The sequence below is a fragment of the Bufo gargarizans genome, chromosome 10, assembly GCF_014858855.1.
Source record: "Bufo gargarizans isolate SCDJY-AF-19 chromosome 10, ASM1485885v1, whole genome shotgun sequence".
NCBI lineage: Eukaryota > Metazoa > Chordata > Amphibia > Anura > Bufonidae > Bufo > Bufo gargarizans.
Window position 1 is genome coordinate 68,929,547 of NC_058089.1, and position 22,665 is coordinate 68,952,211.

Consider the following 22,665-nt stretch of genomic DNA (forward strand, 5'->3'; position numbering starts at 1 on the left):
TAGTTGTGCTGCACAGGTGGGAGATGTGCAGACAGGTGACAATAAATGTACTAACCTATTTTTCTCTGGCGTTTTTTTCTTCTCATTTCAGATCTGTGTATTCTGTGGATTACTTCAGTTGGTGGACTACATTGATGAGCAGCATTATTTTATTATTTTTTATTTTTTGTGTTAATAAAATGGTTAATGAGAGCTTGTGGGGGATTGTTTTTTGAAATAAAAAGTTTTAAACATTTTTTTTTCTTTTTTATTACTTTACGGGCTTAGTAGTGGAAGCTGTCTTAAAATTGAGTCCATTACTAAACGGGGGCTTAGAGTTACCAGAGTGGGCAAGGACCATTGTTACAACCTCTCCCCAGCCTAATAACGCCAGCCTGTTACCGCCTAGGCCCAGGAGGGCATTTTTGGCGCTCTGGGCCTGTTGGTACTAGTTGGCACCCCTGTGGCATTGGGTACCGGGGTAATAATTGGGGGTTAGCGCTAGCTGTTTTTGTGGCTAACTCTAAGCCCTGGCTTAGTAATGGACTCTTTAAAGTAAATAAAAAAAATAAAAAAAAAACGTTCTAAAAACAAAACATTCTAACAAGCCCTCGTTAACAATTTTATTATTATTAAACAAAAAAAAAAACGCTGGTCACTGTAGTCCACTGAATCTGAAGTAATCCACAGGATACACAGATTTGAAATGAGAAGAAAAAACAAACACAAATGGGTTAGTATATTTAGAGTATGTTCACACTGCTGAATCCCATGAGTTTAATTCTGCCCAGTGAACATAGCATCAGTGTTAACTCTGCGAGACCCGTTCACACTGAGGAATTTCAGAGTTTGGGCCAGGCTGGGTACAGTTGGGTATTATAGAGGGGTCCTTACTCTTTATATTTCTACCCTTAGATCAGTGGCCCAACAGCATTTAACCCCTTAAATTCCTCAGTTACTTATTCAAAATGTTGAAAATGTATATAGTTGGCAAGGTTGGCACCTATTTTAATGCCAATCCACAGTTTGGGCCAGGCTGGATACAGTTGGGTATTATAGAGGGGTCCTTACTCTTTCTATTTCCACCCTTAGATCAGTGGCCCAACAGCGTTTAACCCCTTAAATTCCTCAGTTACTTATTCAAAATGCATATTTTTTCATCCATTTTTCACTATCGCTTTTTTTTAGTAAAAACACAAATAATATAGATTTTTTTTTATTAATCTGATTGTTCACAAATAATATTTAACATTTATGTAGAAAAAAACAAATTTACTGCAGAGGAATAAGAGAAAAAAGGTTCATTTGTCATAGTAATGTATAAGAAACTGCCGAATAAGAAACCAACTTCAGTGAATAAGAAACTGGACGAATAAGAAACCAACTTCAGCCTCGTACCCCCTTCCCAGACAAGTCAGCCCTCCGTTACAGGCTGCCCAGTGCTGGATTTATCTATATCCGCTGTGTCTATGCTGGGGAAAGTGTAGGAGGCCATATTCCATTAGGGAATACAGTAATGGGTCGTTTAATTAGGAGAGGTATTGTGGTAGCCATATTAAATCAGAAGGGTAAAGTAAGAGGGACACATAAAATCAAGGCTACAGTAAGGGGGTCATATTTAACCCCTTAAGGACTCGACCCTATTTCACCTTAAGGACTTGGCCATTTTTTGCAAATCTGACCAGTGTAGCTTTAAGTGCTGATAACTTTAAAACACTGACTTATCCAGGCCATTCTGAGATTGTTTTTTTCGTCACATATTGTACTTCATGACACTGGTAAAGTAAAGTAAAAAAAAAATCTTTTTTAAAAAATCACCAAATTTTCCAAGAATTGGTAAAAAATTGCAAATTTCCAAGTTTCAATTTCTCTACTTCTATAATACATAGTAATACCTCAAAAAATAGTTATTACTTTACATTCCCCATATGTCTACTTCATGTTTGGATAATTTTGGGAATGACATTTTATTTTTATTTTTTCAAAACATTTTATTCCTTTTAGTACACTGAAAATTTTACAGCAATACTCACAAATATACGATACATATATTTCACAAGTTTTGAGTGCCAATTAATAGCAGTTATATTGTTTCTGACAATAGCCAAATAAGGAGCATTAGATCCGGTGAATGAATAATAAACCAATTTCAACTACTTCTGGATCACATGGTAGTTCTATATGCCACGTGTCCTTGATCCAAGACAGTATCCATTCCCAGTATTGACGTGTCTTAGGACATAACCACATCCCATGATTCAAATCTGCTTTTGGTAGATCACACTTTGGGCATTTATTTATCCACGATTCTGTATTACACGAATGAGTTATGTTGAAAGCATATATTGCCCTGTGTATTAATTTCAGTTGAGTTTCCCTCCACTTTTCACACACTACTGCTTTTCTTGTCCTACACCACCCCATCATTATCTTCTCTCTCCAGTCTTGGCTCACCAACAGTTTGCCCCATCCCTTACTAATCGTGGCTACCGTTTTGTCTCTGAGCTGTCTGTATATGTCAGATAATGACCACTTGTTTCCCATCTGTTTGAGTAATGGTTCAAATCCATTAACTCTACATTCCGATGAGACCTGTTTTAGCCTAGCCTTGCAAAAGTGCATCATTTGATAGTATTGCATTTCCTGCCCTTTACGAAGACCATATTTGTCACATAGTTCTTGTAGCGATAAATACCTTTGCTCTTGAATATTTATTAAGTGTAGAACAGTATCTATCCCCTTCTCCCTCCAGTATTGGAAAAGTTTAATAGCGTTTCCTGCCTCAAATTCTGGATGGGCCCATAAATACATATATTTAGAAGATCTAAAGGATAGGTTATATAAATTTTCTCACTTCCTTCCACGTTACTATGGTATCTCTCAATAGTACAGAGCTCTTAACATCTATTGGTAGAGAAGCTAAGCGTGCGTGAAGCAATGCTCCCAGATCCCATCCCTGGGCCAGTTCTTTTTCCAGCTGCACATTTGAATAGTAAGACGTCTTAGCCAACCAATCCCTACAATGACGAAAAAGACTAGCCAGATTATAACTTCTAAGATCAGGAAACCTCACCCCCCCTTTTTCCACCGGTAAATAAAGTTTCCGCATGGCTATCCTAGCCCTTTTTTTTTTTACCATATGAATTGTGAGAAAACCCTATTCAACTCCTGTAGATCACCATGTTTAATCAGGATGGGTAATGTTTGCATAGGATAGAATATTTTGGGGACACTGACCATTTTTATCAGATGACACCTGTCACGGATGATCCGCGAGAATATTGAACTGTCCTCCCAATATTATCAATATTACTCTGCCTTATTGATCAGTAGGTCTATTAAACAGTAATTATTGCCTAGGCCCCAGAACCTACAATTTGATTATTCAGAGCATCTCCTTCTGTCCTTCTGTTGTACCCAGAGAACAACATAGTCCTTTTGTTCAAGTCAGTCAATAGATGCCCAGCAGATAACGCAATTACAGCTGGCTTTCTCAGGTTGACAAAAGAACTTCCCTGTCTGCAGAGATATCACAGCTAGGTGTGAAGACTGCACCTGGGGGGGGGAGACATTTGGTGTTGCTGCCATAAGGGTCTGTAAGCTAGCTTGCTGCAGACAGGCCGGCACCAAGGTTTCCCAGACTGCAACATGAATCTGAGATATGATTTTTACCTTTTTAAGAGAGCCCATGCATCTTACGGACGTAAAATTTACATCATCGTGTCACTCAGAATTCACTGGACGTTTACATAGGACAAACATAACTCTAAGATGTACCCAGGTAAAGTTATGGTGTTACCCCATCATAGAACCAGTTATAATAGTAATATTTGGTATCCCTGAACTCCATATTTTGTGGGGAATGTGAATATGTGCTTGTTACTTGTGTACTATACCCCACACTGTGACCCCTGAGCAGAACTATACCCCACACTGTGACCTCTGAGCAGAACTATACCCCACACTGTGACCCCTGAGCAGAACTATACCTCACACTGTGACCTCTGAGCAGAACTATACCTCACACTGTGACCCCTGCTGAGCAGAACTATACCTCACACTGTGACCCCTGAGCAGAACTATACCTCACACTGTGACCCCTGAACAGAACTATACCTCACACTGTGACCCCTGAACAGAACTATACCTCACACTGTGACCCCTGAGCAGAACTATACCTCACACTTTGACCTCTGAGCAGAACTATACCTCACACTGTGACCTCTGAGCAGAACTATACCCCACACTGTGACCCCTGAGCAGAACTATACCCCACACTGTGACCTCTGAGCAGAACTATACCTCACAATGTGACCCCTGAGCAGAACTATACCTCACACTGTGACCCCTGAGCAGAACTATACCTCACACTGTGACCTCTGAGCAGAACTATACCTCACACTGTGACCTCTGTGCAGAACTATACCCCACACTGTGACCCCTGAGCAGAACTATACCCCACACTGTGACCCCTGAGCAGAAATATACCCCACACTGTGACCCCTGAGCAGAACTATACCTCACACTGTGACCCCTGAGCAGAACTATACCTCACACTGTGACCCCTGAGCAGAACTATACCTCACACTTTGACCTCTGAGGAGAACTATACCCCACACTGTGACCTCTGAGCAGAACTATACCTCACACTGTGACCCCTGAACAGAACTATACCTCACACTGTGACCCCTGAGCAGAACTATACCTCACACTTTGACCTCTGAGGAGAACTATACCCCACACTGTGACCTCTGAGCAGAACTATACCTCACACTGTGACCTCTGAGCAGAACTATACCTTCACTGTGACCCCTGAGCAGAACTATACCTCACACTGTGACCTCTGAGCAGAACTATACCTCACACTTTGACCTCTGAGGAGAACTATACCCCACACTGTGACCTCTGAGCAGAACTATACCTCACACTGTGACCTCTGAGCAGAACTATACCTCACACTGTGACCTCTGTGCAGAACTATACCTCACACTGTGACCTCTGAGCGGAACTATACCCCACACTGTGACCCCTGAGCAGAACTATACCCCACACTGTGACCTCTGAGCAGAACTATACCCCACACTGTGACCCCTGAGCAGAACTATACCCCACACTGTGACCTCTGAGCAGAACTATACCCCACACTGTGACCTCTGAGCAGAACTATACCCCACACTGTGACCTCTGAGCAGAACTATACCCCATACTGTGACCTCTGAGCAGAACTATACCTCACACTTTGACCTCTGAGCAGAACTATACCTCACACTGTGACCTCTGAGCAGAACTATACCTCACACTGTGACCTCTGAGCAGAACTATACCTCACACTGTGACCTCTGAGCAGAACTATACCTCACACTGTGACCCCTGAGCAGAACTATACCTCACACTGTGACCTCTGAGCAGAACTATACCCCACACTGTGACCTCTGAGCAGAACTGTGAGGACACTGAGGAATTTTGACTCGGTTTCGATACCATAAAAAAGTATTGCGATACTCAATACCATTCAACACCACGCAAAAAAAAAAAAAAAAAAAAAAGCCACATGCATTCCGCATTTTAAAAAATGGCGAATCGCCGCATTTTTTTATTTTAATAGTTTATTTATTGTTTATATATTTTATATGTAAAATTGGGAAAGGGGGCAGTGCTCCAGACTAAAAAAAATACCTAGTAGCCATTGGCTCCTGAACTGAAAAATTTAGGAGCCAAATTTAATTTTTAGTCGCCAAATCGAAACCGAATCAAAATTTTGGTATCGTGACAACGCTACGCCAATCAGATCGGCGTAGGGTTGTCTCAATACCAAAATATTTATTTGCTTTTGCGGCTCCCGGGGCGCTCCAGAGTGACGTCAGGGCGCCCCACGCACATGGATGACGTGATCGCATGGCACGTCATCCATGCGCACGGGGCGCTCTGACGTCATTCTGTAGCGCCCCGGGAGCCGCACGGACTGTAAGTATACCGCTCCCCCGCTACCCACTACTACTATGGCAACCACACTGTGACCTCTGAGCAGAAATATACCCCACACTGTGACCCCTGAGCAGAACTATACCTCACACTGTGACCCCTGAGCAGAACTATACCTCACACTGTGGCCCCTGAGCAGAACTATACCTCACACTTTGACCTCTGAGGAGAACTATACCCCACACTGTGACCCCTGAACAGAACTATACCTCACACTGTGACCCCTGAGCAGAACTATACCTCACACTTTGACCTCTGAGGAGAACTATACCCCACACTGTGACCTCTGAGCAGAACTATACCTCACACTGTGACCTCTGAGCAGAACTATACCTTCACTGTGACCCCTGAGCAGAACTATACCTCACACTGTGACCTCTGTGCAGAACTATACCTCACACTGTGACCTCTGAGCAGAACTATACCCCACACTGTGACCTCTGAGCAGAGCTATACCCCACACTGTGACCCCTGAGCAGAACTATACCCCACACTGTGACCTCTGAGCAGAACTATACCCCACACTGTGACCCCTGAGCAGAACTATACCCCACACTGAGACCCCTGAGCAGAACTATACCCCACACTGTGACCCCTGAGCAGAACTATACCCCACACTGTGACCCCTGAGCAGAACTATACCCCACACTGTGACCCCTGAGCAGAACTATACCCCACACTGTGACCTCTGAGCAGAACTATACCTCACACTGTGACCTCTGTGCAGAACTATACCCCACACTGTGACCCCTGAGCAGAACTATACCCCACACTGTGACCCCTGAGCAGAACTATACCCCACACTGTGACCTCTGAGCAGAACTATACCCCACACTGTGACCTCTGAGCAGAACTATACCTCACACTGTGACCTCTGAGCAGAACTATACCTCACACTGAGACCCCTGAGCAGAACTATACCCCACACTGTGACCCCTGAGCAGAACTATACCCCACACTGTGACCCCTGAGCAGAACTATACCCCACACTGTGACCCCTGAGCAGAACTATACCCCACACTGTGACCCCTGAGCAGAACTATACCTCACACTTTGACCTCTGAGCAGAACTATACCTCACACTGTGACCTCTGAGCAGAACTATACCCCACACTGTGACCCCTGAGCAGAACTATACCCCACACTGTGACCCCTGAGCAGAACTATACCTCACACTGTGACCCCTGAGCAGAACTATACCCCACACTGTGACCTCTGAGCAGAACTATACCCCACACTGTGACCCCTGAGCAGAACTATACCCCACACTGTGACCCCTGAGCAGAACTATACCCCACAATGTGACCCCTGAGCAGAACTATACCCCACAATGTGACCCCTGAGCAGAACTATACCCCACACTGTGACCCCTGAGCAGAACTATACCCCACACTGTGACCTCTGAGCAGAACTGTGAGGACACTGTGAGGAATTTTGACTCGGTTTCGATACCATAAAAAAGTATTGCGATACTCAATACCATTCAACACCACGCAAAAAAAAAAAATAACAAAAAAGCCACATGCATTCCGCATTTTAAAAAATGGCGAATCGCCGCATTTTTTTATTTTAATAGTTTATTTATTTATTGTTTATATATTTTATATGTAAAATTGGGAAAGGGGGCAGTGCTCCAGACTAAAAAAAATACCTAGTAGCCATTGGCTCCTGAACTGAAAAATTTAGGAGCCAAATTTAATTTTTAGTCGCCAAATCGAAACCGAATCAAAATTTTGGTATCGTGACAACGCTATGCCAATCAGATCGGCGTAGGGTTGTCTCAATACCAAAATATTTATTTGCTTTTGCGGCTCCCGGGGCGCTCCAGAGTGACGTCAGGGCGCCCCACGCACATGGATGACGTGATCGCATGGCACGTCATCCATGCGCACGGGGCGCTCTGACGTCATTCTGTAGCGCCCCGGGAGCCGCACAGACTAAGTATACCGCTCCCCCGCTACCCACTACTACTATGGCAACCAGGACTTTAATAGCGTCCTGGCTGCCACAGTAACACTGAAAGCATTTTGAAGACGGATCCATCTTCAAATGCTTTCAGTTCACTTGCGTTTTTTCCGGATCCGGCGTGTAATTCCGGCAAGTGGAGTACACGCCGGATCCGGACAACGCAAGTGTGAAAGAGGCCTAAAACAGAATGCTAAGTTAAATAGGGCTGGAGGGGGTTAAAAATAAAATAATAATTTTACTCATCTTAATCCACTTGTTCGCGCAGCAGCCAGCAGCCGCCGACCATCCTTCCCTCACTGCGCCTGCGCCGAATACTGAATGGCACAGCGCAGGTGTGCTATTTTCTTAGTAGATATGGTCAGCGGGAGGGGAGCAGCGCTGCCCTGGCCCTGACAATCAGAAGAAGGGCGTGAAAAGAGGTGGGCAAACGGAACCTCCCCTCGCTCCTAGAGGCCAATTAGCATATTATAAAAGGTAATTTTTCTCAATAACTGTGGCAGGCAGTGATATGGCACTAATATAGTTATGTTCAGCTGACATTGGCACATCGCTAATGTCAGACAGCTTAACAGCCAATGCACTGTATAAGGGATTAGACCCCCAAAAGTTGAAGTCCCAAAGTGGGACAAAAAAAAAAGTTGAAAAAAAAAAAGTTGAAAAAAAAAAAGTTGAAAAAAAAAAAGTTGAAGAAATAAAAGTTGAAAAAAAAGTTTCCCCGTGTTTATGTAAACTACAGACTCAGGGCCATAAATATTGAGTTTGGTTTGGCTGTTAACCCTTGCTTTATAACTGGAAAAAAATTATTAAAATGGAAAATCTGCCAAAAAAGTGAAATTTTGAAATTGTCTCTCTATATTCCATTAATTCTTGTGGAACACCAAAAGGGTTAACGACGTTTGTAAAAACAGTTTTAAATACCTTGAGGGGTGTAGTTTCTAGAATGGGGTCATTTTTGGGCAGTTTCTATTATGTAAGCCTCGCAAAGTGACTTCAGACCTGAACTGGTCCCTAAAAAGTGGGTTTTTGAAAATGTAAGAAAAATTTCAAGATTTGCTTCTAAACTTCTAAGCCTTGTAACATCCCCAAAAAATAAAATATCATTCCCAAAATGTTCCTAACATGAAGTAGACATATGGTGAATGTAAAGTAATAACTATTTTTGGGGGTATTACTATGTATTATAAAAGTTGAGAAATTGAAACTTGGAAATTTGCTAATTTTTTACAAATTTTTGGTAAATTTTGAATTTTTTTATAAATAAAAATTATTATTTTTTGACTTCATTTTACCTGTGTCATGAAGTACAATATGTGATGAAAAAGCAATCTCAGAACGGCCTGGATAAGTCAGTCAAAGCGTTTTAAAGTTATCAGCACTTAAAGTGACACTGGTCAGATTTGCAAAAAATGGCCAAGTCCTTAAGGTGAAATAGGGCCGAGTCCTTAAGGGGTTAATATAATTAAACCATTAATACAAATGTAAGCTATAGGTGGCGGCTGTATCACATACTCGGTCTCTATGACAGGGCGATGCGACCCCCGTCAATTAAGCCCTTAAGGTGCCGCACCTGAGGAGTTAATTGCCGCAGTTCAGCGAATCGCTGTGCCCGTCACCTGTAGATTACATTTGTATTAATGGTTTCATTATCTTCATTGGTGGCGCAGTGGCCACAGCCCCTCCCCTCGTTCTCCTCTCTCTTCTCATTGGCAGCGGCACAGTGGGGAGGGAGGGACTGCCTCCCTCTCTACTGTGCTGCTGAGGAGAACATGGCACGTGCTGAGAGCGGAGTGTGCCAGGTTCTCTAACCGATACTAGGCTGCACAGTAGTGCAGCCTAGTAATAAGAAAATAGCTACGAGACCAATCTCGTTATTAAACAATGACCTCAAAATATATACAAAAATATTGGCAAGCAGACTGCAAAAAATACTATCTAGTATTATTAATCCTGAACAGGTGGGTTTCATGCCGGGGGAGGAGGCCAAAGATAACATAATGAAAGCTCTATTAGCTATAGAATATAGTAAAAAGAATAAAATACCTACTGCGTTGATGTCTTCTGATGCAGAAAAAGCCTTAATAGGCTTAATTGGAAGTTTCTTATGGCCTCCCTTTCCAGATTTTCACTCCCTGACACTTTTATTAAAAGGATTCAAGCACTATATTCTACCCCCACTGCCAAAGTGTTAGTTAATGGAATAGCTTCACAACCCTTCACGATGCAAAAGGGCACAAGGCAAGGTCGCCTATTGTCCCCACTACTATTTATATTCTCCTTGGAATCCCTGCTTGCAAAACTCCAGCAAAACGAGAAAATCAAGGTCCTAGGAACGAAAAAAAATGACACATAGATCCGCAGCTTATACTGACGACATTTTATTCTTTATTTCTAATCCTGTGACCTCTGTTCCCCACCTACTTAAAGAAATAAATGAATTTGGCAAGTGTGCATAGTAAACTAGCGCTGAAGGGGTTAAAAAAAATAATTTTTTTTTAACTCACCTTAGTCCACTTGATCGCGGCCCAGCATCTCCTTCTGTCTCCTTTGTTGAATAGGACCTGTGGTGAGCATTAATTACAGGAACAGGACCTTTGATGACGTCACTCCGGTCATCACATGGTACGTCACCGTTGGTAAAAGATCATGTGACGTACCATGTGATGACCGGAGTGACGTCATCAAAGGTCCTGTAATTGTACAGAAGCGGTTAGGATGTACGGTAATATTAGGAGTGAGGGAGCATGTTTAATCCCTTTTAATTGAATAAGACATTTTATATTTGTATACTGGAGTGGCGGGGGGAAGGGGAGGATCTGTGGATGACAGTTTTGTGGACAGTTATGGGCTGGGGGGGTCTGTGGATGGCACATATATAACAGTGTAAGCCACAGATCCCCCCGTAACAGCGTGTCCGTCATCCACAGATCCCCCCGGTAACAGCGTGTCCGTCATCCACAGATCACCCCGGTAACAGCGTGTCCGTCATCCACAGATCACCCCGGTAACAGCGTGTCCGTCATCCACAGATCACCCCGGTAACAGCATGTCCGTCATCCACAGATCACCCCGGTAACAGCATGTCCGTCATCCACAGATCACCCCGGTAACAGCGTGTCCGTCATCCACAGATCACCCCGGTAACAGCGTGTCCGTCATCCACAGCTCCCCCCGGTAACAGCGTGTCCGTCATCCACAGCTCCCCCCGGTAACAGCGTGTCCGTCATCCACAGCTCCCCCCGGTAACAGCGTGTCCGTCATCCACAGCTCCCCCCGGTAACAGCGTGTCCGTCATCCACAGCTCCCCCCGGTAACAGCGTGTCCGTCATCCACAGCTCCCCCCGGTAACAGCGTGTCCGTCATCCACAGCTCCCCCCGGTAACAGCGTGTCCGTCATCCACAGCTCCCCCCGGTAACAGCGTGTCCGTCATCCACAGCTCCCCCCGGTAACAGCGTGTCAGTCATCCACAGCTCCCCCCGGTAACAGCGTGTCCGTCATCCACAGCTCCCCCCGGTAACAGCGTGTCCGTCATCCACAGCTCCCCCCGGTAACAGCGTGTCCGTCATCCACAGCTCCCCCCGGTAACAGCGTGTCCGTCATCCACAGCTCCCCCCGGTAACAGCGTGTCCGTCATCCACAGCTCCCCCCGGTAACAGCGTGTCCGTCATCCACAGATCCCCCCGGTAACAGCGTGTCCGTCATCCACAGATCCCCCCGGTAACAGCGTGTCCGTCATCCACAGCTCCCCCCGGTAACAGCGTGTTCGTCATCCACAGCTCCCCCCGGTAACAGCGTGTCCGTCATCCACAGCTCCCCCCGGTAACAGCGTGTCCGTCAGCCACAGCTCCCCCCGGTAACAGCGTGTCCGTCATCCACAGCTCCCCCCGGTAACAGCGTGTCCGTCATCCACAGCTCCCCCCGGTAACAGCGTGTCCGTCATCCACAGATCCCCCCGTAACAGTGTGTCCGTCATCCACAGATCCTCCCTTAACAGTGCCATTCACAGATCCCCAGTAATAGTGCCATCCACAGAGCACCATTAGTTCCAAACCCACAAAAAGCACACCTTTTGGTTAAAAAAAAAAAATTCTTCTTATTTTCCTCCCGAAAAACCTAGGTGCGTCTTATGGGCCAGTGCGTCTTATAGGGCGAAAAATACGGTACTTAGTTGCAGAAGCAGATAGCGGTATTGAACCCCCAGCCTATTGTAGCGAGGATGGAGAATGACCTCACCAAAATAGTATTAAATAGAGACCCCCTTCAGCATGGAGTATCTAGATTTTATTCAATCATAAATAGGGACAAATCACCCCCATCGTACCTCAATAGTTGGTCAAATGAACTTAAAAAATCCTTTAATGAAAAGGAAACACAAATAATTATGCAATCTTCTGTACCAAGAGTAACCTCGACCAGACTCCTCTTGCTACAAGTCGCACATCTCTGAACTTTAGTTCTTGTTCTGGGCTCTTTAACTCCCTATAAGAGAGGAGCAGCCAGGTATCAATAGACAAGTCAAGAAAAAATGATACATCATGTGTCCTTTCCCCACAGGGGAACTCACTGTTGGAGTAGCCGAGGGGGCTTCAAATAGTCAGCACGGCGTCCGACGTCATCACAGTGCGCTCCGATCCAAGCTCCGCCCCTTCCGCCTCCTGCCGGCCGAGAGCAGAGTGTAGTGCTGAGGCTTCCTACAGGAGTCGGCGTGCAGCATGCTCCTGCTTTCGTGCGGTCAGCTTCCTCAATGTAAGGAAGGGGGACCGATGCTGTGGGAGAGATGCAGGCTCCTGCAGACAGGAACGAGATCGGCTCCACATGTATCCTCTGCCCTGCTTTGGACTGGACCGCAGGAGGGAAGAGGAAGAGGACACAAATCCTCAGGTATTTTTAAAATAATAAAACGTTCTTCACCTCCATCAGGAGGGCTCTCTGAGTTGACCCCGTAGGGACAGGAAACACTGAGGGTGAGAGTGGGTGGTGTGTGTTCCTGCCCCTACAGAGGTCAAGGGTCAATCTCATCGTAGAGCCGTCATGGTGGACGAAATGGAAAAAATTGTTTATTTAGCACAGTTTTTATTTTTTACGGTGTTCAACTGAAGGGTTAGGTCATGTGATATGTTTATAGAGCTGGTCGATACCCAATATGTATACTCCCCCCCTATTTTTTACTTTATTTGGGGAAAAATGACGTTTTTGTTTATTTTTACTTGAAACTTTTAATTTTTTTTTGGGGGGGGGGGGGACTTTATTTTTTCAACTTTTTTTTAATCTCCTCTACAATGCATTCCAATACTTCTGTATTGGAATGCATTGGCTGTATGAGTAATACTGTGTGTTAGTCACCGAAAGGCAGCGCTGATGCCTAAGGAAGGCATCACGCTGCCCTCCATGCCATCGGGTCCCCCCTACAGCCGCATGGTCTGAATTGACCTGCGGTTTGCTGCGATCGCCGATGAGGAGGTTGATGTCACATGACACCCCCGGTGTTGTGACAGGATGCCGACTGAATGATTTCAGCGGACATCCTGTACCGATTAACCCCCGCCGCAATGTCGTTTTAAAGTTAGGACGTACCGGTACGTCATGGGTCCTTAAAGGGAACCTGTCACTGACATTTTTGTGTATAGAGCTGAGGACATGGGTTGCTAGATGGCCGCTAGCACATCCGCAATACCCAGTCCCCATAGCTCTGTGTGCTTTTATTGTGTAAAAACACAGATTTGATACATATGCAAATTAACCTGAGATGAGTCCTGTATGTGAGATAAGTCAGGGACAGGACTCATCTCAGGTTAATTTGCATATGTATCAAATAATTTTTTTACACAATAAAAGCACACAGAGCTATGGGGACTGGGGATTGCAGATGTGTTAGCGGCCATCTAGCAACCCATGTCCTAAGCTCTATACCAAAAATCCCGGTGACAGGTTCCCTTTACGGACTCGGCAAACATGGCGTACCAGTACGTCCTAAGTCCTTAAAGGGAACCTGTCATGTGGATATTTAATTATAATCTAACTAATTATATACAATCATTAACTACTAAAAAGTGCCTTAGATGTATTCACTTACTGGTGTGACAGATGGTTACCTCATAATATACACACAAAGATGCCACATGCCGCATGCTAATGAGCTGATTTGAGTCCAGCGTGATGTCATTGAGTCCAGCGTATATTTAATTCAGAGCTATAGCCACTCCCCTGCCCACCTGCTGCTGATTCATATGGAAAATAACTGTCATTCGGCAGCAGGTAGGTGGGAAGAGTCAGGAGCTCATGAATATTCATGACTCATCATTATCAGCTGGAGCTTTTCAATACAAGATGTTGGCAGATTGACTGGGTCAATTACAGAAAGTGACCTGGCATTTTGCTAAGCGAATCAGTCACTTATTTATGTTGCCCTTAGTTAGGGTCTTTGTGATTTGACCTGAAGGTACTACGAGGTACGTTCCAGCTGTAGTACATTGTGGAAGTACTATGATTAAGGATGCCACTGCATGTATACATGAAACGGATCGCAAAGACTGAGCTCAGCCTTAGGGTACTTTCACACTTGTGGCAGAGCGATTCAGCAATCTGCATGCAAACGGACAGCATTTGTAGACGGATCCGGATCCGTCTCACAAATGCATTGCAAGAACGAATCCGTCTGTCATACGGACAAACAGATCCGTTTCTATTTTGTTTCACATTTTTAAAAGGTCTGTGCATGCCCCTCGGCTCCGCCCCTGACCCTCTTCCCCCTCGGCTCCGCCCCTGACCCTCTTCCCCCTCGGCTCCGCCCCTGACCCTCTTCCCCCTCGGCTCCGCCCCTGACCCTCTTCCCCCTCGGCTCCGCCCCTGACCCTCTTCCCCCTCGGCTCCGCCCCTGACCCTCTTCCCCTCGGCTCTGCTCCATCATACAGGGCTGCTAGCTGTGGGAGCAAACTTTCACCAAAGACATCACAGAGGGGCGGGCACATCAGGCAGCGAGCTGCTACCTGATTGGAGGAAACAGCTGCTCACTCTCCTCCCCCTCCTTCCTTCCAGCCCAGTGCTGCACATAGTGCCAAATGAAGATGTAAATATGTAATGGCACTGGGGCGTTTGGGGTGGCAATGGGCCCCTCATTGACACTGTGCCAGGGGCTGCCGACCCAAACAGCTTATCATAATCAGCCATTGCCGGTATTTATTATCTCTACTGATGCAGCGTGTAGTCAGGTCGGAAAGGGGGCGGAGCCATGCAGCCTTGCCGGGCCCCATAGCCAGTGCGTGGTCTGCCTATATTGACGGTACACCACTGGGAGGTACTATGAGGTATACTCCAGCCGCAATACACTGTGGAGGTACTATAAGGTATACTCCAGCCGCAATACACTGTGGAGGTACTATGAGGTATGCTCCAGCCGCAGTACACTGTGGAGGTACTATGAGGTATACACCAGCCGCAGCACACTGTGGAGGTACTATGAGGTATGCTCCAGCCGCAGTACACTGTGGAGGTACTATGAGGTATGCTCCAGCCGCAGTACACTGTGGAGGTACTATGAGGTATGCTCCAGCCGCAGTACACTGTGGAGGTACTATGAGGTATACTCCAGCCGCAGTACACTGTGGAGGTACTATGAGGTATGCTCCAGCCGCAGTACACTGTGGAGGTACTATGAGGTATGCTCCAGCCGCAGTACACTGTGGAAGTACTATGAGGTATACTCCAGCCGCAGTACACTGTGGAGGTACTATGAGGTATGCTCCAGCCGCAGTACACTGTGGAGGTACTATGAGGTATACTCCAGCCGCAGTACACTGTGGAGGTACTATGAGGTATACACTAGCCGCAGTACACTGTGGAGGTACTATGAGGTATACACCAGCCGCAGTACACTGTGGAGGTACTATGAGGTATACTCCAGCCGCAGTACACTGTGGAGGTACTATGAGGTATACACTAGCCGCAGTACACTGTGGAGGTACTATGAGGTATACACCAGCCGCAGTACACTGTGGAGGTACTATGAGGTATACACTAGCCGCAGTACACTGTGGAGGTACTATGAGGTATACTCCAGCCGCAGTACACTGTGGAGGTACTATGAGGTATACACTAGCCGCAGTACACTGTGGAGGTACTATGAGGTATGCTCCAGCCACAGTCCAAAGTCTATTTTGTGTATAAAGCTTTAAATGCCATCACTGTCTATACATTAGTACATCACGCACACAGGAACACATAAGGGTAAAGGGTTCTTGGAATACTATTTCATAAGAACTTTGCCCACATAAAGCCTCGACTCATAAAAGATAAGATAACTGAAATATGTAGCTGGCTAAGGCTACTTTCACACTTGCGTTTGGAGCGGATCCGTCTGGTATTTGTACAGACGGATCCACTCCTATAATGCAAAGTACAATTTGTATTCAGACGGATCCGTCCAGACTTTACATTGAAAGTCAATGGGGGACGGATCAGTTTGAAAAATGCACCATATTGTGTCACCTTCGAACAGATCCGTCCCCATTGACTTCCATTGTAAGTCTGGACAGATCAGTTTGCCTCCGCACGGCCAGGCGGACACCTGAACACTGCAAGCAGCATTCAGGTGTCCGCCTGCTGAGCGGAGCGGAGGCTGAACGCTGCCAGACTGATGCATTCCGAGCGGATCCGCGTCCACTCAGAATGCATTAGGGCTGGACGGAAGCGTTCGGGGCCGCTTGTGAGCCCCTTCAAACGGAACTCACAAGCGGAGCCCCGAACGCAAGTGTGAAAGTAGCCCAAGACGTGTGTTACTTTATGATTGGATAAGTTAAACATCCTGTCATTAGATTAGGACTATATATGTCTGACGAGATCAATAAAGATGCAGAGTGACTTTGGACAACACCAGAAGCGTCTTGTGTCAACGTCGCTCTCTCTGGCGCCAGATAAGAATCAAATCAAGCTGAATACTGAAGTCTGGTACCAGGGGTAAGAATAGCGGGAAAGAAAAGAATATTCCTTACAGGTACTATGAGGTATGCTCCAGTACACTGTGGAGGTACTATGAGGTATACTCCAGCCGCAGTACACTGTGGAGGTACTATGAGGTATGCTCCAGTACACTGTGGAGGTACTATGAGGTATGCTCCAGTACACCGTGGAGGTACTATGAGGTATACTCCAGCCGCAGTACACTGTGGAGGTACATGAGGTATGCTCCAGCCGCAGTACACTGTGGAGGTACTATGAGGTATGCTCCAGTACACTGTGGAGGTACTATGAGGTATGCTCCAGTACACAGTGGAGGTACTATGAGGTATACTCCAGCCGCAGTACACTGTGGAGGTACTATGAGGTATGCTCCAGCCGCAGTACACTGTGGAGGTACTATGAAGTATGCGCCAGCCGCAGTACACCGTGGAGGTACTATGAGGTATGCTCCAGCCGCAGTACACTGTGGAGGTACTATGAGGTATACTCCAGCCACAGTACACTGTGGAGGTACTATGAGGTATGCTCCAGCCGCAGTACACTGTGGAGGTACTATGAGGTATGCTCCAGCCGCAGTACACTGTGGAGGTACTATGAAGTATGCGCCAGCCGCAGTACACTGTGGAGGTACTATGAGGTATACTCCAGCCACAGTACACTGTGGAGGTACTATGAGGTATACTCCAGCCGCAGTACACTGTGGAGGTACTATGAGGTATACTCCAGCCCACCGTGGAGGTACTATGAGGTATGCTCCAGCACACCGTGGAGGTACTATGAGGTATGCTCCAGCCCACCGTGGAGGTACTATGAGGTATGCTCCAGCCCACCGTGGAGGTACTATGAGGTATGCTCCAGTACACCGTGGAGGTACTATGAGGTATGCTCCAGTACACCGTGGAGGTACTATGAGGTATGCTCCAGTACACCGTGGAGGTACTATGAGGTATACTCCAGTACACCGTGGAGGTACTATGAGGTATACTCCAGCCGCAGTACACCGTGGAGGTACTATGAGGTATGCTCCAGTACACCGTGGAGGTACTATGAGGTATGCTCCAGTACACCGTGGAGGTACTATGAGGTATGTTACTGAGGCACTACAGAGAGCTGCAGCAATATCCCAGAGGTCAGGTACATCCGGGCCGCTGCCAGTGAGGTAGCCCTAACAGCAAGGCAGTAGAGCAGAGACCCTCCACATGCGAGTATATTACACACGGTGCAGTACACGTGACTGCTAATACACACACAACGTCTAGTCACAACCATGAAGACAGCCGCGACATGTGAACATAATCCTGTACCTGATAGCCCGTCAGCTCCCGGAGCCAGCCGCCCAGCGATACACACGACGGTGAAGAGCCTTACTGACACGTGACCCCAAGCCCGAGAAAGAAACTGAAACCTGCGGGCATTGCAGATAACAGAGAACGCACCAGTGCGCCCTCTGCTGGCCAGCATCTGCAAACACAATTACACTGAAGTAGGAGGGAAGCACAATGTGATCGGGCTGTTTACAGAGACATCTGAGGGCTCACATACAGTGGGATTGGACCCCCTTCACGAGGCTGAAGTTGGTTTCTTATTCGTCCAGTTTCTTATTCACTGAAGTTGGTTTCTTATTCGGCAGTTTCTTATACATTACTATGACAAATAAACCTTTTTTCCTCTTATTCCTCTGCAGTAAATCCGTTTTTTTCTACATAAATGTTAAATATTATTTGTGAACAATCAGATTAATAAAAAAAAATCTACATTATTGGTGTTTTTACTGAAAAAAACGATAGTGAAAAATGGATGAAAAAATATGCATTTTGAATAAGTAACTGAGGAATTTAAGGGGTTAAACGCCGTTGGGCCACTAATCAAAGGGTTAAAATATAAAGAGTAAGGGCCCCTCCATAACACCCAACTGTATCCAGCCTGGCCTAAACTGTGGATTGGCAGTAAAACAGGTGCCAAACTTGCCAACTATATACATTTTCAGCATTTTGAATAAGTAACTGGTGATTTTAAGGGGTTAAACGCTGTTGGGCCACTAATCTAAGGGTGGAAATATACAGAGTAAGGACCCCTCCATAACACCCAACTGTACCCAGCCTGGCCCAAACTGTGGATTGGCAGGAAAACAGGTGCCAACCTTGCCAACTATATACATTTTCAGCATTTTGAATAAGTAACTGAGGAATTTAAGGGGTTAAACGTCATTGGGCCACTAATCTAAGGGTGGAAACATAAAGAGTAAGGACCCCTCTATAATACCCAACTGTATCCAGCCTGGCCCAAACTGTGGATTGGCATTAAAATAGGTGCCAACCTTGCCAACTATATACATTTTCAGCATTTTGAATAAGTAACTGAGGAATTTAAGGGGTTAAACGCCGTTGGGCCACTAATCAAAGGGTTAAAATATAAAGAGTAAGGGCCCCTCCATAACACCCAACTGTATCCAGCCTGGCCCAAACTGTGGATTGGCAGGAAAACAGGTGCCAACCTTGCCAACTATATACATTTTCAGTATTTTGAATAAGTAACTGAGGAATATAAGGGGTTAAACGCCGTTGGGCCACTAATCTAAGGGTGGAAATATAAAGAGTAAGGACCCCTCTATAATACCCAACTGTATCCAGCCTGGCCCAAACTGTGGATTGGCAGGAAAACAGGTGCCAACCTTGCCAACTATATACATTTTCAGTATTTTGAATAAGTAACTGAGGAATATAAGGGGTTAAACGCCGTTGGGCCACTAATCTAAGGGTGGAAATATAAAGAGTAAGGACCCCTCTATAATACCCAACTGTATCCAGCCTGGCCCAAACTGTGGATTGGCAGGAAAACAGGTGCCAACCTTGCCAACTATATACATTTTCAGTATTTTGAATAAGTAACTGAGGAATATAAAGGGTTAAACACCGTTGGGCCACTAATCTAAGGGTGGAAATATAAAGAGTAAGGAACCCTCTATAATACCCAACTGTATCCAGCCTGGCCCAAACTGTGGATTGGCAGGAAAACAGGTGCCAACCTTGACAACTATATACATTTTCAGCACTTTGGTGATTTTAAGGGGTTAAAGCCCATTTGGTAACTCACGTTAGGAAACAAATTAGAAGAATAATGGCCCCTATATTATATCCAAAAAGGTAGTGGCCAAAAAGTAGTGCTAATATTTTTTGGTGTGGAAGGGCATCTTTGTATTACACAAGGAGAAATTTTCATTGAGTGTGAAATCTGCCTGCGCTGTACAGCCCCAACACCCACCATTCCACTCAGGCATGAGCGCGGCTGTGGTAATGCCCGGCCCCTGCGCTGTACAGCCCCAACACCCACCACTCCACTCAGGCATGAGCGCGGCTGTGGTAATGCCCGGCCCCTGCGCTGTACAGCCCCAACACCCACCACTCCACTCAGGCATGAGCGCGGCTGTGGTAATGCCCGGCCCCTGCGCTGTACAGCCCCAACACCCACCACTCCACTCAGGCATGAGCGCGGCTGTGGTAATGCCCGGCCCCTGCGCTGTACAGCCCCAACACCCACCACTCCACTCAGGCATGAGCGCGGCTGTGGTAATGCCCGGCCCCTGCGCTGTACAGCCCCAACACCCACCATTCCACTCAGGCATGAGCGCGGCTGTGGTAATGCCCGGCCCCTGCGCTGTACAGCCCCAACACCCACCACTCCACTCAGGCATGAGCGCGGCTGTGGTAATGCCCGGCCCCTGCGCTGTACAGCCCCAACACCCACCACTCCACTCAGGCATGAGCGCGGCTGTGGTAATGCCCGGCCCCTGCGCTGTACAGCCCCAACACCCACCACTCCACTCAGGCATGAGCGCGGCTGTGGTAATGCCCGGCCCCTGAAGCCATTTTGTATTGTTAGAAAATATTGCTTGTTGTCACCCTATAAAAGAGACCTTTGTTACTCCTTTGGAAAGGAGAAAAACCTCCATGTCAAGAACTCAATGAGGGACATTTAACAATGGATTTAGAGTATTTTTTTTTTTCTTACATAAGTGAAATGTGCGCCTATGCCGTTTTTTGTGTGACTTTTGTGGGTAAGCATAAAGAACCAATCAGCCTTAACGTTAAAAATTTTCAGTTTTCACTTTGCTGTGGTCAGGAATTTATCAAGTGCAAAAGTCAAACTAGTGGCAAAACCCTTTTAAAAAGTCGCCAGTATCAGCAAGGTCAGCATTTTTAAAAGTTGCACAAAAAGTCTCAGGACTTTGTAGTTGTAGTTGTGTTCCTCGGGTAGAAGATGTGCGGGCGGATGACTACATCTCCCAGCATGTCCTTACTCTAAGGAGTAGTAGTTGTGCTGCACAGGTGGGAGATGTGCAGACAGGTGACAATAAATGTACTAACCTATTTTTCTCTGGCGTTTTTTTCTTCTCATTTCAGATCTGTGTATTCTGTGGATTACTTCAGTTGGTGGACTACATTGATGAGCAGCATTATTTTATTATTTTTTATTTTTTGTGTTAATAAAATGGTTAATGAGAGCTTGTGGGGGATTGTTTTTTGAAATAAAAAGTTTTAAACATTTTTTTTTTCTTTTTTATTACTTTACGGGCTTAGTAGTGGAAGCTGTCTTAAAATTGAGTCCATTACTAAACGGGGGCTTAGAGTTACCAGAGTGGGCAAGGACCATTGTTACAACCTCTCCCCAGCCTAATAACGCCAGCCTGTTACCGCCTAGGCCCAGGAGGGCATTTTTGGTGCTCTGGGCCTGTTGGTACTAGTTGGCACCCCTGTGGCATTGGGTACCGGGGTAATAATTGGGGGTTAGCGCTAGCTGTTTTTGTGGCTAACTCTAAGCCCTGGCTTAGTAATGGACTCTTTAAAGTAAATTAAAAAAAATAAAAAAAAAAAAAACAATTCTAAAAACAAAACATTCTAACAAGCCCTCGTTAACAATTTTATTATTATTAAACAAAAAAAAAAAAAACGCTGGTCACTGTAGTCCACTGAATCTGAAGTAATCCACAGGATACACAGATTTGAAATGAGAAGAAAAAACAAACACAAATGGGTTAGTATATTTAGAGTATGTTCACACTGCTGAATCCCATGAGTTTAATTCTGCACAGTGAACATAGCATCAGTGTTAACTCCGCGAGACCCGTTCACACTGAGGAATTTCAGAGTTTGGGCCAGGCTGGATACAGTTGGGTATTATAGAGGGGTCCTTACTCTTTGTATTTCCACCCTTAGATTAGTGGCCCAACAGCGTTTAACCCCTTATATTCCTCAGTTACTTATTCAAAATGCTGAAAATGTATATAGTTGGCAAAGTTGGCACCTGTTTTCCTGCCAATCCACAGTTTGGGCCAGGCTGGATACAGTTGGGTAATATGGAGGGGTCCTTACTCTTTGTACTTCTACCCTTAGATCAGTGGCCCAACAGCATTTAACCCCTGAAATTCCTCAGTTACTTATTGAAAATGTAGAAAATGTATATAGTTGGCAAGGTTGGCACCTGTTTTCTTGCCAATCCACAGTTTGGGCCAGGCTGGGTACAGTTGGGTATTATGGAGGGGTCCTTACTCTTTATATTTCCACCCTTAGATCAGTGGCTCAACGGCGTTTAACCCCTTAAATTCCTCACTTATTCAAAATGCTGAAAATGTATATAGTTGGCAAGGTTGGCACCTGTTTTCTTGCCAATTCACAGTTTGGGCCAGGCTGGGTACAGTTGGGTATTATGGAGGGGTCCTTACTCTTTAAATTTCCACCCTTAGATCAGTGGCCCAACGGCATTTAACCCCTTAAATTCCTCAGTTA

The 22,665-nt window shown here is 45.8% G+C and overlaps 1 protein-coding gene across 1 annotated transcript in view; it reads right to left on the reverse strand.

Moving 5' to 3' along the window:
* VRK3 (VRK serine/threonine kinase 3) overlaps positions 1-18,268 on the reverse strand; it is a 254,135-nt gene extending 235,867 nt beyond the window's left edge. Inside the window, exon 1 of the mRNA XM_044269695.1 lies at positions 18,187-18,268. The gene's annotated coding sequence lies outside the window, so the exon portion shown is untranslated. The remainder of the gene's footprint in view (positions 1-18,186) is intronic.
* Between the last annotated feature and the right edge of the window lie 4,397 nt (positions 18,269-22,665).